Source organism: Acartia tonsa, chromosome 10 (assembly GCF_053477335.1).
Source record: "Acartia tonsa isolate MP-2025a chromosome 10, ASM5347733v1, whole genome shotgun sequence".
Taxonomy (NCBI): Eukaryota; Metazoa; Arthropoda; class Copepoda; order Calanoida; family Acartiidae; genus Acartia; species Acartia tonsa.
In genome coordinates, this window is record NC_137269.1 from 7,991,104 (window position 1) to 8,008,786 (window position 17,683).

Here is a 17,683-nt window from a genome sequence, read left to right on the forward strand (position 1 = left end):
AAGGACCATATAGAAGAAACAAAAATATAGGGATTATTTTTTAAAGTGGGTAGCTACAAATTTTCATTTGGTAGTTTTATAAATGAACTGTTGTATTTAGTCCATTCAAATTTTTAAAAATTTTATGGGGTATTGATAAAACACCAATATAAACACAAATACAAAACCAGTTCCATAAAAATGTACTCAATGTTCTTTTTATTAAAATCATAAAGTTTGCTGAACATCATTACACATCTATTAGAATATTTCTGATTATTTGAAACATAATATAAGTTTTTTTTTTAAATTCTTAGATTATTTATTTCTCTTGTCATGGAACACTTTTCATTAATAGATAACACTTGTATAGTATCTGAACTGAAAAATCGGAACATAAATTTATAAATGTCGAATCAAAATTGTAGGTAAATTTGTTGAAAAACTGCTTAAAAACAGGATAATGTTTATGGACATACTTACATTTTTGGACTTGATTATAGGGTTGCTTCGCTTATAATATTGTTCTTTGTTGTCCCAGGAATCAATATACCAAAAATCAGATCAAACGGATAATTAAAACACTTGAAAATTTGTTGTTAAAAAAGTAGAAAAATCAACATGTTTAAAATGGACGTACGGACATTCTGGTAATGATTATAGAGTTGCTACGCTTTCTAAATCGTACCAAACTACTACAGGAATCATCATGCAAAGTTTAAAATCGATAGGACAATTCTAACATGCCTAAATTAACGAATAAAAGCTATCTATCTCGGACGGACGTACGGACGGACGGACGTACGGACGGACCGACCCTAATTATAGAAAAGCTTCGCTTTTAAAAATCATACTAAAATCCGACCAGAGCAAATAAGACAGTAAGCTTTCTGAAAAATTCAAACAACTATAATAAAAGATTAAAAATTTGGGAGAAAAAAAAAATCTTAACAATATTAAGCCATTAATATATTGGTGAATAAAAAGTTCTCTTTTTACTTTAGGCTAGTTATTCTTAAAGCTATATCATCATAGTTGATAATACTATTGCACCTTCCTATAACAGGTTTTTAAGGCCTAGTGGTTATATAGGCCTGAAATAATATTTTGCTACGTTTCCCATCCTTTATCTCTGATTTCAAAATAAAGGGCTTGATTTTTCTGTGTTTGAAAGGCACATTGATGGAAAGAGTGGCATTATTTATTGTTATATTCAATGTTATTCATTATACTTAATAATATGAGTTGCTATTGTTTACTATTAAAGAGCCTAGCAAGCATTGAACAAAAAACTACCCCTCATCCACTTTCCTTACTTTATATTGTATGTTAAATAAAAGATATTATTAAGTTTAGAATTTATAGTCATCATTTACTTATATGGCTTTCAAAATAGATTCCCAAATATTATAGACTTTCAAATAATGCAGTTGATATCTTGACAAAGAGAAAAATTAATGGTTCAATTAAGAGGCAAATTTGAATTTCAGAACCCACAAATGCCTTACCAAGCCTCTAGAATCTAAAGGCTATGGATTCAAACTGGCAAAAATAGACAGAAAAATATTCTACAACCATGCCAAAGCTTTAATTAGAAAAGACTAAATCCACCACAAGGCCATGATAAACTTCCCTAAATAGGAGAACTCAATCAGTTTGGTAGTTATTGAAATCCTAACCTTCCAAAACATTGATATTGTAAGATATTAGAAACAAGCAAACAAAAAACAAGAAACCCCCCCACTTAGTTTTTCAGTTTTTCTATACTCATCTTGAGGGAAAGTATCATAACATAGTTTACCTAATGGTTTGAGAGTACAACAAAATTATTTGGGTATGTCCCTTTTGTGATAACGCCTCTTATGAAGCATTTCATCCTATTCTCATAGTGGCTTTGGTTATGTTAGGTTATATGTTTGCCCCGAAGGGTTAAGCAATTGGTCCTTCAGGTTTAGAGCACCTAGCAGAGGCTAGAAATAGGAGAAAATTTACTGTGAAACTACCAGGAAACACCCCTTAAGAGTTGTGTTGCTACTAAAGGGATTATACTCTAAATGATAGTTACTCAAACTTACATATCATTCAGAGGAAAGAGGTGTTTGGGAAAAATGTGACATGTGTGTGTGATCATCTCACTAGTTTTGGAGTCATGATGGATTTTAACAATAAAGTTAAAGCTGATGATCCTGGTAAATTTTTTTTGAATAGTAAACAAAAAAAACATGGCTTGCTCTTCTATACACCTTATTCATTTAACTTTCAGTCCTGGACAATTTTTGATTTTTGACCTATTTTTAAATGCTTCATTGCCAACACAAAGCTTTCATGAAATTACAATTTTCTACATACTGGTGATTATGACTTCTGCAGACATCAACGATTATTTATTTTGTATAGCTATCTTTAACCTACTTCTAAAAATATCTACTAAAAACATTGAAACAATATTTTTTCAGTGCTTAACCTTTTATCAATCTTTCTTGGTAGTACATCCATCTTGGCTATCCTTGTCTCTGAAATATTACTTTATTTTGGAAGGTAATTCTAAAAACTGAGGGGAATTCTTAAAAAACTTGTTTGGCATTTTGCCTCACTGAAATAGTGGGGCAAAATAGTGAGGCAAAAGCTTTTTAAACATCCATCTCTGTTTGACACTTATCTTTAACCCTTTACAGTCGGGCCACTTGCCGCACCTTAATCAGTCGGGGGGGGGGGGGCGTTCAACGCCCCCCCCTATTATCTCAGTTCCTATTAGAGCTAGAGAGCTAAATTTTTTTGTGCAAGTCCCCTGTGTTATGATGAATTTTTGACCTTAAGTAAGTCAAGGTCAATTTTCGCTTCCTTCACCCTTTTATTTAACAACCTTTGTTTTTAGGTCCTTTTTTACTTAAAAATTTCAAACGACTGTAATTTTTTTATTTTTGAAGCTAGAAGAAAATTTTTTTTGCAGAAAATGTTTATTTTTATGTAAATTTTATGTTTGAAATATCAAAACATAAATTTCAGCGGCCGCAGCTGTACTTGGCAGCTGCCAGCCGCCGCAGTCGGCGGTCGGCGGGAAAACGGCGGCGGATCTTTATGAAATTTTAATACATTATGTAGACATGTAAGACAAGCTTAAGTTTAAAATTTGAAGTCTCTAAGTCAAAAATTGCGGCCACAGGAGCCTTTTAAAGATTTCTGGAGACCTGGAGGATCAGGACCTGCAGGATCATACCTGGAACCTGAAATTGACTTGAACACCTGTATTTAATATTAGGATGTACTACTAGAGGATATTTTAGTATTTTGGTAAGATTAAATGCTTTGTTTAAGTCAAAAAAAATATTTTTGATCTTTACCTGGATGACCCTGCCAGGTTTGCTGGCATCCTGTGCCCGCCAGGATGGAGATATTCAAAAAATTCCAACTCTCAGTTATGTGTCATACCCAAACTTAAAAAGTCAAGCAGTTTGGGCTCTTTATCTTTCACACACAGAAAATGAGATAGAAAAAACCGGAGGGGGGGGCGTTCAACGCCCCCCCCCCCCGACCGTTAAGGGTTAATATTTTAAATAAATATTTCTCTCTAAATTTCTTCAATTATTTTTATTTCATTAAATTAAATATGAATTTCTCAATATACAATGTTTTTTTTGTTAGGGACAAAGATGATGATGAAGTGAACATGAAGAGGTCTGCAGAGAAACATCTTAATGTCTGTATGGTAATTGCTCAACTTGGATTTGTAATCTTTGTAGGTAAATCCTTATAATAAAGTAACAAAATGTCTGTCTCTGTGTTTGTATGTGTGTACCAAAGGACCTCGCTATCCCCTGAACTGATTGGGTTCTCCTTAACATGGTAGCTTCTTATAGGTCCCGGGAAGGTTTATAAATATTTTTGGGGAGGATGCTACCACCCTCCCAAGAGAAATCAAAAAAAATTTTAAAAAAATTTAAGCAGAAACTTTAACACAACATAGACAATAATTACATATTTGAAAGAAAAAAAATATTTTAGGTGCCAAAAGAGGCCTCTAGGGGCATAGCCGCTAGTAATTAATAATAAATAAGCTATCTAGACTTAATTTCTTTTTCTGTGATTATACTCTGAAAATAAAATGTTTGTGTATCTGACTGAATTATTTGTTAAGCTATCCATTAATGGAAATTAAATACATTATTCTTGTTTTTACTTCTTAGATAAGGGACTGAATATTTGCAGATATTCTATAAAATTTCATTGCCTCTCTCTCTTTTAAAGTACATGTATGCTGAAAATGACCTGTGATGCTCCAATCATATGTAATCATCTAATACATAGCCCCAACTCCACCCTCTTAAAAATTAACAAAAAATAGGTTATGATGATATAAGTATTCTTACCTACCAAAACCATACATAGTTTGGAATTATTCTCTAATATAAATGGATTGGACAGACAATGTTATACTTTGTGTGAACAATATTCATGAATTCCTAGGTAGAAATGATATTTTACCCTGTGTTGTTTGTGAGAGTTTTGGAGCTGCAACCCATTTTGCATTTGTGGCCTGCTATGCATGGATAGGTAATAATTTTAATTATTTTCATATTTCTCAACCAATGAAGATGTTGATTTTGATAACAAGAATTAAACTATTCATTAAAGAAAAGTTTTATAATTTAAATATGAGAAAAAAATTAATGTTATAAATTCTGTTGGTTATGCTATGAGACTGATTCTTAACATTCTTATTATATTTTTAGTAATAGATTCTTCCCAAGTGTATTACCTCTTCAACTCGGATGCGCCACAGACGAACCTGCTGTACCTCTCCATTGCTTCATATGGTTTAGCATTTGCAATAGGTGAAGTATATTCATTAGAATCTCTTCTTATACATTAGCTTTTAATTTATATGAAATTTTAACTTTAGCTGATCAATAATAATTCATATTAATTTTTTACTATTGCCCAGTTCACAAATAACTTTCAAAGGTTGATTGATTTTTTTTCTGTAGGTCAACCTTAACAAGTATAACCCCCAAATACCTTTATAAAATAGGTCAACCTTAAGCTTCTATAAGTCATCCTAAAATTTCCAGAGGTCGACCTTTGTTTTTTGTGGACTGGGCTTATATGTATTTTTAATAGCTGGAGGAGTGCTCATCACTAGTCTAACAAATGAAGTCTATCTCTACCTGAGGAGGTAAACAATAAATACATACAATTACAAAAAAAACTATGTTTCTTTGTCTGTCCATTGATATGTGACAAAATGCTAAATTAACTTAATCATGCATTTTTAAAAATCAAACAAACACAATACAAATCAAATGTGAATGTACATACACTAACATTTTACATCATACAGATAGAAAAAAAAATAGAAAATTATTTATGATTCCCTGGACAATATTTTCAAATGCATGCAGCAAAAGGATTGTCTTTTAGGAAGAAAAAAGTTGGAGTTATAAATAGAAACATTTAAATTTTAATGAATGTAAATGTAATATGTATTTTTAGAAGTGTGGAAGGCCATGTGGACAGTTGCTGGTTGAATGGCGAGGCTGAATATGCAATCATCATTCCCATAGGTTTATTTTTAGTAGCAAAGCTACTCTATAATTTGAAATGTCCGTCTGTCTGTCTGTTCGTCTGTCTTAGTTTGGGGGAAACATGATTTGCTCGGCTCCTATAAAAGATAAAAGGCTGAATTTTTTTGACAACATTCCAAATATTAAGGAGCACAATTAACTATAAAACATCAATGGCGGTCAGACCGCTTTTTTAGCAGGTTTTAGGCTATTTTTGTATTTTTCAAATTTTTCTCCATATATTTGGTGTTTATGGTCTGATTTTCAAAATTTTTTCAGTTATATATATCTAAATTAAATTTCCTGTCGTTTAAAGAAAACAACTATGACGGTCAGACTGCCTTTAAGCAGGTTTTAGGCTATTTTTGTATTTTTCACATTTTTCTCCATACCTTTGGTGTTTATGGTCCGATTTCCAAAAATTTTTCAGTTATAGATATCAAAATTAAATTTCCTTTTGTTTAAGGAAAACAACCATGACTTAGATAATTCTAACTTGTAATAATTTAACAATAACATGGTACAGGATTTTAAATCATCTATATAGTTAAGTCCTAAAAGTGTAAATATGTAAGTTGTAACAAATTTATTAATAAGTTCTCTATTGTTGTCAATGTTGTAATTCTTGTATTTAAAACAAATTTGTAAATTATCTGTTTGATGAACCCAATAATTTGGACATTGCAAAAATAAGCTTCTTGTTTTTATAATCAAACTAAAAAAAATGCCTAATTTATTTTTATCAGCATTAGTATGCTAAAAAATCAATATCATTTTTCATTCATCTAGCAAGCTACAAAACTCTTAACTATTATTGTTTTCAAATAGCCAATATGGGGCAAAATATTCTTACAACACCCCCTTTTCCTGAATTCCCTATCACCTAAAAAGATTTATTGTAAAATTTCAGGAGTTGCTCTGCTCCTTTGTACAGTGAGAATGGTCTTGACATATGTTTGGGTAAAGAAAAACTCAAGGTAAATGTTTTATTTTTCACTTGAAAATATAGATTGTTTATCCTAAAATATTTTTAATTGGATACTAATTCACCTTATTTAGTGAGACAACATGTGAAATAATCTTGGATCTTCTGGTATCCTTCAGAAGTACACTGGTCCTAACCATTGTACTGACTCTTAACATTGTCTTTGGTAATTTTATACAGGGTGATTCAGAAGAAAAATTCATGGAAAAAACAATTATATGTTCTTGTTCTCTATGAAAAAATGCATTAAAGTCAGAAAAGGTGTTTTTCAATATCTCTGAAAATAAAAGTGCATTTTAGAGCATACATTTTTTCAAAAGATGAGTATGATGCTTTTTTTGGGTAGAATTTTGTGCCTTAAGGTTGGTTTTTAAAAATTTATTCACTTGAAAACAACATCTTAACAGGGCCAATAAAATTTTCTACCAACTACACTAAAAATTTTATTTTAAATTCCTTCATTGAAAACAAATATTCAGTTTTTCTTTTTGTATACTTAATAAACATGACCTTAAAAATTGCTCATGTTCATTCAACCCCACCCCTCATTTATTTATATAATCCTTTAATTTGATTGACAGATTAAGATATAGACTCATAATCTATCCAAAAATTTTGTAATTAAATGCTTTTATAAAAAAAATTCAAACTTCAATAAATTTTTGTTTTTAGAGATTTTTATGTCAAATAAAAAGGATTTTTTTTCTTTTAACTATAAACTATGTTATAAAGAATATTCTTTTACTGCAAATGCATCACAATCAAGAAATGTGAAAAAAATGACAAACTGCAGTTTCTTAAAAATGCTTTTGTGAGAAGCTAAAAAACATTTCACCTTTAATACTCATTAATGTACTTTTCTTAGACCTTTTTCTAAATTAATATTCAAATTCTACGATTTTTTATACAAAAGAGTAATTTGAATTTTTCTTGCTTTACATTTTACATAAAGCATTTTTTGAAACTATGTACCTATCACAGATTTTAGAGCTAGATAATGAAAAACACCTTTTATAAATTTGATTTACTTTTTTAAAGAGAACAAGGACATATAATCGTTTTTTTTCTATATTCCTTCTGGTTGTGTCAGAAAAACTGAAAACACAGTTTTTTCTTAATCACCATGTACACTTTTATAAACTTTAAATATTTTTCTTAAACATGGATTTGAAAAATAAGAAATTTTAATATTAAAGATTAATCTTATTCACATTATAATGAACTGACTTTATAAAACTAAAGATAAAAGGAACTTTTTAATTTATACTCCTCTTAAATCTAAAGCTGGATGAGACCTAAATGTAGACACCTCAATATTGTGATTGGTTAAAAGGTGTTTGGAGTGATATGAAACTCTAATGTGATAGGATATATGTACATAGATGTATCTTTTTAGCCTTTTTTGCTGACTCCCAAGTCTTTGGCTACATAATTGTTGTTCTCAATGTTTTCCCTGGATTCTTCATCTTGTTGAACAGTACTGTTTTCAACTCTGAGGTAACTCTTATTTTTATTTAAATTCTATTGATGATTTTGTTTTATTTTGTTTATTAATAAGTTATATAAAATGGTTCTTTTGTGAATTCACATTTGCAATGACAAAGGCCATTAAATCCATAAAATCACTACTGCACATAGTTTTTTTGTCTTTTTGCAAATATGAGAAACTTTGAAATCACAAAAAGTCAAAACACTTTTCCTGTTCTATTTTACAATGTGCAATGCCTATCATATGAATAGCATTTATTTCATTTTCAGGTAGACATCTATGGAAATCTGAAGAAAAACTTTAGAAGAAAGAATGTCTATGTAAATGGAATGTCTTATATGGAATATAAATTTGATTGAATTTGATATTCAAATGTCTAGGCAGTAAAACTTAACTTGATGTTTTAAAGTTTTATTTTTATCCACCATTATTAGGCGAAATTGCCCTCAAGGATGTTGCCCCCCCCCCCCCTCAATGTCAAGGCAAAACAATGTTTCCTATTTAAAAAATTATGGTATGATGCACATTTCTATATTTGTGTTGGTGAGAGGAACAAGAATCAAATGTCATTTTCAAAAGCAATAGAAAATACTTATCAAAATATGTTTCAACAAAATCAACTACTTTAAATACTGTTTGAAGATGGTTCAGACAAGGATGAACATTATTATTTGGCCTATGACATTATTTTGCCCAAGAGAGGGTTGAAGTGTGATTTAAACCTTTGAAGGAATTTTTTTGCCCCCTTTAATTAAAAAAAAAATGTCTTACCGGACTCCTATACCAAGTTAATTTTGAAAATACTAACTAGACATTTGTAATAATCAACTTAAATTCCTGAATGTCTAATTATAATATTTAATTTATGGGATTAAATTTATAATAGACCCTATAACAGATTAAGATAATACTTTTTATTTTGAAAGAAAGAGCTTTTTTATAACTGGAGAACATGTTGGACATTCATATTCAGATTTTTCCTTTACTCCAGATTTTTCTGGAGCAAGGTACCTCAGAAAAGGGGACTAGTTGTGGATACAGTCATATCCATGATCATTCATGGAGTGAACTAAAGAAAAAGGTGTGTTGACTGTACCTCTTAGAAGTATCTGTGTAGGATTTCAGATTATTTGGACATTGCCGCCCATAAACCTCTGAAAACAATCTTTATGTGCATTAAGAATTGTGTGTGAATACCTTTGGTATTAGTTTAATTAAGATCATCAAAAATCTAACCTTTTTGATTGCACAACATTGTTTGTTTGCATGTGTTTGTGGGGAAAGGCATAACCTAACTTGTACCATGAATGACTTAGTAGCATCTAAGAAATAAAACAATACATAAACTATATAATACACAAATAAAAAAATTTAAATGATAGCTTAATTTCACTAGAATTTTGGACAGTAAATGTTGCTGCACCGATAGGTATTAATCTAATTTAATACAATATATGTTTAAGCAGAGTTAGCATAAGGTTGCTATTCTTCGGACAGAATAAATACATTGGTGTTGAAATTACCAATGCTTCATTAACAGATGAAAATTGCAGAGATCTAAAGTGATAAGACAATGGCTTATAAATTGATGTTCATCCCCAATATTAATACAAAAAAAACCTATTCTGAAGATTACAATCAGTGGTTGAAAGGACAATCAACTTTAATAAAAAAAATTAGCAGATAGGCTCCTAGAAGCATATAGGGGCACATATGTGATAGGGGAAAAGTCGATACCCCTCTCATTTTCAATTCTAGTTTTAAACAGAAAAAAGGTAAAAAAATTGGGGGGGGGGGTATCATTTATAGGAATGGTGAATAAACCCTCCCCAAAAATAGTAAACCCTTCCCCAGACGTATAAAATGTTTTTTTTGTAAAGGACAACTAAATAGGTAAAGCGGTTAGAGATATCCTTTTCTACAGACATAAAAGCCCAGTTCAAAAAAGACAAAGGTCGACCTATAAAAGCTTTAGGTTGACCAATTTCATAAAGGTATTTGTGGGGGTTGTACTTGTTAACGTTGACTGGACCAAGGAAATGTTCTGCAAAAAAAAAAAATGGGGGGGGAATTTTTTGTTTTTTAGGGGGTTGGGGGTGTCCCACCCCTCAAGAAAATAGCCTAAAACCACCACAGGACCAGTAGGTATATTCCCTGAAGAGTAGAATGCGATCGGTTCAGTGGTTACCGAGATCTTAAGCTTCAGACGGACGGACGGACAGACAGACATCAAGCTACTTTGTAATATAGACTAGCGGCTTCGCCCCTAGTTAGAATGGTTAGAATTCTACTAAATATACTTTTAAATAAAAAATATATCTATTAATAGGATATCTGTGTATGTGCACCAAAGGATCTGGCTAATGGCTCTCCTGTATAATTTCTTTACTTCAAAGAAAACCTAATGGAGGCGGCTGACATAAGACTCTTTAGTTATGACTCTGTCATGAGCAGGGATTTGATATAATTATCTAATTGAAACTAGCAAATGTGTTTAAAGAATGGTATGGCATTTATTAATTCCACTAATAGCATCACAAGATATACTTATATATTAAGAGATATAAGTTTTCCGGAATTTTAATGTAGGGAGGAGATTTGAAATCTGCATCAAATTTTAAGGATTTTTTATAAAATTCGTTTTTTTGTATAATTCTTTATCTAAAAGCTGAAAAACATTTTAAATTAATTAATATTGACCAATAGGATAGGTGGATTTTAAACTACCTGCGCTCTAATTGGTTGAATGATGTACGACATCCAATAAGAGCGCAGATTTTTTAAATCCACCAATCACGGATGCCAAAATTAATTAACTTAATTTGTATTGTCGCTTTTAGATAAAGAATTATACAAAAAACGAATTTTATAAAAAATCCTTAAAATTTGATGCAGATTTCAAATCTCCTCCCTACATTAAAATTCCGGAAAACTTATATCTCTTATTATATATACAAGTGACAAAGCGGCCTTAGGCCGCCTTAGAGTCCGAGTTATTAGAAAAAACAGAGGTATATTTCAAATTATATAGGTAGTAGCTTCTCTACTAAAAAATATTTTAGCGGAAAATCTTACATGAACTTTGTATGTCTGTCTGGTACACAATCAGAATTATGTTTTACTTTAAAATAAAAATATAAAGCAAATTTGTCTGTGAGGATTTCGCTGACTAAAAAGCATCATATATTCAATTAACTTTGTCAGTCAGTCCGTCCATTATGCTAAAGTTTTAGTAATTAGATTTTTATGGTTTTAGAGATGTATGTTTAAAGTTTACTGTATATATTTCTATTGACATCTAATGTTTTAACCATATTTTCTATCTTATTAGATTTTTATTAACTTCACAAAGTTTATGGATGTTATCATATGTTTCTTTGTACTCTAATTGAAATGTCTGTCTGTCTGTAAGAAACCGTAAAGGAGTAAACGTGAATTTCTCTTCAGTTATTAAAGATAAATGGCTGGAATTAAAAAACATCCCCATGCTGAAGATCATCCAGTATAAAACTTACTTTGTCCGTCCGTCTGTTGGAATGCTTTGATATGCTTCTACTATCAAAGATATTGTATAAATTCTATTGTAAACCTTTCCATGTTTTTTAGCTTTACTAAGGACTTATAAATTATGTCATCCTTGTTAAGCTTTAAAATTTCTTAGAAATTCTATATATTGAATATTCTATAATTAATCCTATCAAGAGTAAAGGCACATCAAGTGTAAACCTCGGTGGGTTAGGGCCCCCTGCAAGAGTTAGGCTTATGGGAAAAACCTATCCCTTCTAATTTATAATTTATTTATAAAATATGGAAGTGTATTTTCAATGCTTGATATGTACTCGATATGGGAAAGCACCCTAAACCTCACTTTGGCTGTCCTTGCTTAATTATTATTAAATATATCTTTTAACGCAAAGCACCTCTATAATTAGAAATGTCCGTCTGAGGGAAAACATAATTCTTCATCTGCTATTAAAGATAGACGGCTTTAATTTTTGAGAATATACTCTATACCTTTGAGCATCCATTATGTGATTTACTTATTCCGTCAGCCTGTCGGAAAAACCCTGCAAGGCATTTAATTTAAAATGTAAAAATTTTATTTATCAAAGGCTAAATTAAATAGACGATAGATTTTTTCTAGAGAAGATTTTCCTGAGAAATGAATATCTACTCTCTACCTTATTTAGTCGGTTAGTCTGTATGTAACCCTCCATATGACATCAATTTCTGTAGGGAAATGTGCCTTTTGTTTTATTGAAGATAGAAGTCTAGCCTCTAGTTCATAAAATAAAGTAACAGGATCTCGCTGTGTGTGTGTGTCTGTCTGTATTTAAAGATCTCTATAAATGCAGAATCGATATGGTTCTCCTTTACAAATAAGCAGCCATTATATAATTTACCTGGTCTGTCAGTCTATCGGTAATGCTCTGATGGTCATTTGATTGATAGAAAGATGATTTTTTCCCAGGTAAAATTTTACAGGGCGATGAGCACCTACTCTACATCTCAATTGGCCGGTCAGTCTGTCTGCAGTAGTCTAGAGGCCACACATTTTTACCGTCGGCCTATCAGTATAGTTTTTAGTATTTCCAGGGAAGACTTTATTATCTTAGTTCTATTCAAGTTTTGTATGATTTACAACATACAACAATAAATAACTAATAAAAATATTTTTATTTGTAAATACATTGTCAATTTGATTTCAATGTCTCATTCTTAATATCTTATCTACTTAACTGATTGGGTTCTCTATTTTATATAAACTTAACATTGGTCCCGTGATGGTTTTAGGCTATTTAATTTTTAGATTTAAGTCTTGGGATGGGTTTAAGCTTTTTTTTTCTAGTCCGTAGATAATAAAGGGGCAAACGCTAATAATATGTAAAGTTTTTTGTCTGAAGGTTTAAATCTCAATAACTACTAAAGCGATTGGGTTCATAATTTTAGGTAAGCTTCAAATAGGTCCTATGAGGGTATAAGGCTATTTCATTTTAGATGGTTTTAAGCTATTTTTTCTAGCCTCTTTCTGCCCCTTTAATTACAGGGCCCCTGGATGCTAGGTACGCATCCGCTAGGTATGCATTTTTTATTCAGAATTAGAAATATGGATTTTGTTAAAATTTCCCTGACAATTCCTATGCCCTTTTTTTTGAGGGGGGGGGGGTCACTGTATATTCACAGGGGAAATATTAGAAAATAAATATAAATATATTAACTTGCATATACAGATTACTTCAAGTTCAACTACTTACGTTAGAATTTCTGTCCGGCTGATTTTAGTTATTTTTTATATAATAAAAGCCTTTGATACTATGAACGTAATAACATTCTGCCTTAGCGTTTTCTTGTTTTTTTTAAATCTCTCTCACACTTGCTTTTTCTTCCATTTTTCTTTTGATTTCTATATTTAATCTTCAGATCGTATTTATAACAATGCTTTTTTCATTCTTTCAAAAATACAATTTGAAATATGGAATTTATTTTCCAATATATATTTTTTATATAACCGTCATGAAAGGGTTAAAATATTTTTAATTTTTGTTTGTAAATCTGAACACATTAAAAGTGGCGCTAGAGTCAATTTATTTTAAAACTAAGTTTTCTTAAATTTACTATATTATGAATTTAAATTTTCTGTTTTAAGAATAGTAATTAAATACTTTAATATTATGTAAATAGCAACATGAAATAAAAAAAATGAATTTCTTCTTAATAAAGTAAAATATTGGGTCTTATCGTTCTGGGCAATGAGAGTTTATTATGGATTATTGGAGCACTATGAGTTATAAACATTCATCCTTTGGAAGACTTGAGCTCATTTATAGACATTTATTTCCTATATAGATCTGACATGGATCTTGAAGCAATAAAGCAGGCTGTTTTGTAAATGTTAAAAATTGGAAGAATCTATTAAATAAAAGTTATTGCAAATATACTTAGTAAATAATTTGGATATAATACAGAAAGATTTTAACAGTTTTTCATATATCACAAATATATATCAATATTACAAAATTGATTGGAGATGTAATTTAGGAAGATCAGTTCACATAATTTGACTAGGTTTATTCATGACTTGGTTATAATTTATCAGGTTAGAAGTAGGTGATGGTAACAATAAAACAATGCTGCTAAGCAGATATTTTTTATTTGATTTTGAGTTATCATTAACCCATTTGTGACAAACGTCCGGTTACCGCAAACTCAAACAAACGGTTATTGGTTTCATAAATTTCATCATTCTCTGTGTGACTCCCCACTCCCCTAAGATATAAAGATGAATTTTTCTTAAATCGCAAAAACTGATATCTGAAATTCAGTGGCGTGCGAAGCACTTTGTCTAGGGGGGGGCATTTTGAAGATTTTGTAAAATTTTGCCCCCCCCTAAATCAAAGTGCCCCCAGGGGGCACTTTGCTCTAGGGGGGGGCATTTTGATTATATATACTAATTTTAAATAAGGGCGTTTTCAGGGGTGGGATTATTTGATTATGGGCCTTCTAGTCCTTATCCCTTCTTCCCCATCCCTTTCCCCATCCCTTTCCCCATCCCTTCCCCCGTCTCTTCCCCCCATCCTTCCCCCCCAATCTCTTCTCCCCCATCCCTTCTCCTCACCTTGCAATGACTGAAGGGATGGGATCTAGAAAGCATCTTCGAAAAAAAAGTACAGGAGATAATTTAACCTTCCCCCCCCCCACAACAAACATTTTTTATGTGTGGAAGGGGATGTTATATAATCTCAGCAGGAAGGATGAATAACCACATTAAAAAAAATTAGGGGGGGGGGAGATAGAAACACTCATTTTGGAAATAATTTACCAAAAATTTACATAATATGTAAAACTGATTTCAAATATTTCTTTATTGTATGACAACAAGGATGACAACATCTATAAGTAGCAAAGCACAAAAAATCATTTATAAGAATATAGACAAGAAGATTTAAAGAGCATTAGTTTAAATAAACATATATTTTAGGTAGAAAAAGTCACAAATCCTTTTTCCTGTATGTTGTGTGATGACAGTCAAAGAAAATTACATACTAGATGATCGGAGCAACGAGAGATTTTATTTTTTTGATATTATAATCCACAAAGAAATTTATTGTACCATAAATCCAAAGATATAAAGAACTATGTTAGAAATAAAATAAAATACTTGTCCTTTCATCTACAGATATGAAAATCTCTTAGAAATATGGAAAACTTTGGGGTATAGTCTTTTTCGTGGCAACGCCTCTTAAGGGGCATTTCGTCATATTTTCATAGTAGCTTTTAATAGGTTATTATAGGTTAAGTTAGGTTAGGTGATTTTCCCACAGGGTTAGGCAATTGGCTCGGCAGAGGCTATAAATAGGAGAAAAGCTAATGTGAAAATATGACGAAACGCCCCTTAAGAGGCAATGTCACAAAAGGGACTATACCCGAAATTTGATTTTGATACCCTTATCTACAAAATTTTGTAAATTGGACCAACCAATGGGGGAATTGTGAAAGATACAAAAATAGCCAAAAAAAACGTCCAGAAAAGCAGTCCGACCTCCAGGAATTCTAATAGTTAATTATACTCCATAATGATGGGAGTGTAAACATTAAGCTTTATCCTTCTATCTTTAATTGCAGTTGAGAAAATAACATTTCCCCCTTAGCATTACAAACTGACGGCCATAGTGAATTATAGAGAAGATAAAAACTTATATCAACATATCCTACCCTCTTCAAATGGCAATTTAAAAATCTGTCATTTTTTCATGAAGTATGTACACAACAAAATTATAAACTTATCCTGAACATCATATGACATCATATATTAATTATTAATTTATTATTAATTTAGACAGACGTACAGTGTTGAGAAAAAGCCTTAGATAAATATCAATGCTGTTTTGTTTTTATTTAAATAACTTTTTGATTAAATATTTGATTTTTACAAATGTTTTTATACATTACAATGTGATAAAAAGCAGAAACTAATTGAAAGGGCGCAAAGCGCAATTTTTTTCTTCAAATATGCATGGAGGAGGGAAGGTTTTTTGGGTGATTTATTACACTAGTCCCCAATATTTCATATAAACATTTTCTTATTCGTTAGCTCAACATCTTTGGGGACTTAAATGGAATTTTAATTTGTTGGTTAATTAAGTTGAGTTTCCATATGTTTCATCCACTAAATGTATTCTATATAAGGGGTAATTTTGTGTATCATCATTGTGGATGTTCAAAATTTCTTTGGTAAAAAGTTTATATTATACAAAATAAAATACTTCCTATTAAGGTTAAATAAATTGTAACTGTCTGTTTGGCGCGAAGCGCCAAAAAAATTTTTTGTTGAGTATTTCTTGATCTTTTTTTGGAAACTGGGAGAGTTTTGCTTTTTGTAGGGTAGGGGGCAAAAAGGGGCATTTTGTTTACCAGGGGGGGGCAAAACGGGGCATTTTTCAACATTTAGGGGGGGGGCAGGGGGGGGCGTTTTGGTCGCTAGGGGGGGGCGATTGCCCCAAACGCCCCCTTCGGTTCGCACGCCACTGCTGAAATTTGCGTTACCCTACCAATATTTGTATGACTGCGTACAACTTTGGGAAACTGCATTTTATAAATATCCATCACAAGTGATGACATGTACTACCCCCCCCCCCCCTTAATTAACTATACAATACTACTACATAACCCCTTTTCTTGACATAACTTGCCAACACCCTGTATATTCATTCATGCAGTGTAAAATTTATAAAGTTGAGTGATGGGGCGGGGTAGGTTAGATAACTTTTGAAAAAACAAGGATGACAACATCCATAAAAGCGAAGCTCTGAAATGGTAGGACAAACGGACATTAACACTTGTATAATGTCAGAACTGAATAATCAGAATGCGAATGTATGAGAGTCAAAGCAAAATTGTAATTAAATTTGTTGAAAAAATGCTTGATACAGGAAAATGATTATGGACATACTTACATTTTTAGGACTTGATTATAGAGTTGCGTCGCTTATAATATTGTACTTTGTTGTCCCAGGAATCAGTATACCAAAAGTCAGACCAATCGGTTAATTAGGTCACATACAAATTTGTTGTTAAAAATGTAAAAAAAACAACATGTTTAAAATGGACGTACAGACATTCTGGTAATGATTATAGAGTTGCTACGCTTTCTATCTCGCACCTAACTATTACAGGAATTACCATGCAAAATTTGAAATCGATAGGACAATTCTAACATGCCTAAATTAACGAAAAAAGCTATTTAAAAAATTTAAAAAATCAACATGTTTAAAATGGACGTACGGACATTTTGGTAAGAATTATTGAGTTGCTACGCTTTCTAAATCGTACCTAACTACTAAAGGAATCACCATGCAAAATTTGAAATCGATAGGACAATTCTAACATGTCTAAATTACCTGAAAAAGCTATCCGTGACGGACGGAAGGACGGACCGACCCTAATTATAGAAAAGCTTCGCTTTTAAAAATATATTATTACTTGGATGCTACAACAGATTCATCATGTTCTCTAATAAAGTGAAACTTGTTGAGGGCTAAAAAATATATATCTTTCCCCATTCACCCAATCCACTCCTACTGGATAAATGAACTGACCAATACATGAGTGCCATGTAAGCAAGTTAGCAACCTAAATATACAACAATTTTTACCCTTATAAATCCATTGA

The 17,683-nt window shown here is 31.3% G+C and overlaps 1 long non-coding RNA gene across 1 annotated transcript; it reads left to right on the forward strand.

The window, feature by feature from the left end:
• The first annotated feature begins 6,845 nt into the window (after positions 1-6,845).
• On the forward strand, positions 6,846-8,409 carry LOC145330421 (uncharacterized). Its single transcript, XR_013883386.1, has 3 exons — positions 6,846-6,849; positions 7,922-8,022; positions 8,284-8,409. It is a non-coding gene; the product is annotated as an uncharacterized LOC145330421 (long non-coding RNA).
• Positions 8,410-17,683: the final 9,274 nt, after the last annotated feature.